This window comes from Colobus angolensis, unplaced genomic scaffold (assembly GCF_000951035.1).
Source record: "Colobus angolensis palliatus isolate OR3802 unplaced genomic scaffold, Cang.pa_1.0 Scaffold72, whole genome shotgun sequence".
Lineage (NCBI taxonomy): Eukaryota > Metazoa > Chordata > Mammalia > Primates > Cercopithecidae > Colobus > Colobus angolensis.
Window position 1 is genome coordinate 7205405 of NW_012120932.1, and position 874 is coordinate 7206278.

At 50.7% G+C, this 874-nt stretch overlaps 1 protein-coding gene across 1 annotated transcript in view; it reads left to right on the plus strand.

Annotated features, from left to right (window-relative positions):
- Positions 1–874, plus strand: part of FBP2 (fructose-1,6-bisphosphatase 2) — a 39808-nt gene that overhangs the window by 20086 nt on the left and 18848 nt on the right. The gene's annotated exons all lie outside the window — the stretch shown is intronic.

Sequence of the window (874 nt, forward strand, 5' to 3'; positions counted from 1 at the left end):
TGCTCATAGTCTAGCTGGAAAGTCAGACACTAAGCCCATGAATGAAAATGCGTTGGGAGCTTCAAAGAAGCAGCTCTGAGTGCTCATGGCATCAAGCACTGGAAGACCAGACCATGAGGTCAGAACATGGGGGCAAGAACATTCAGGTTTACAAGGCTCCTACACACATCACCACAATGCTGTATTCCAACTCTGGGTTTCTGGAAGAGAGACTCACATTGGGCCAGTTTGAATCACAAACCTATGAATCTATCCTTGACCCCATCCAATATGTGTGCATATGTGCATGTGTGCATGTGTGTGTGTATGTGTGTGCGTGTGTGTGTGCATATGCGTGTGGTGTGCATGTGTGTGTGTATGTGTGTGCGTGCGTGTGTGCATATGCGTGTGGTGTGCATGTGTGTGTATGTGTGTGCGTGCGTGTGTGCATATGCGTGTGGTGTGCATGTGCGCGTGTGTGTGTGTGTCATGGGTCGTGGGGTAACTCAATACAAATGTAGCAGCTGAGAGTCCCCGTTTTGGATAAGGGGGTGAGGAAGAATCACTTTGCACTGGTTGGATGCACCAAGGCCTAGAGAAGGACAAGAAGGAGCACCAACATTTAAGAAATCAGAGGAAGAGGTGCTGCGGGGAAGAGCAGCAAATGAGAAGGAGCAACCACAGAGTCAGAGAGAAAGCCAGAATCAGGGCTTCCTGCGGCTGGGTGAGTTGTGCAGCCGCTCCAGCTGCAGTAGATTGTTCATCTCAGGTGGTTTTGCTCTCAGAGTTCTCCCTCTGAGCCATGGAGGTGATGGTGCTGTCTGCTCCAAAGGGCTGCTGAGTGCGCAGAGTGAGACGCTGCACGCTCAGCTCAGTGATCTGAGTTGTGAGTATC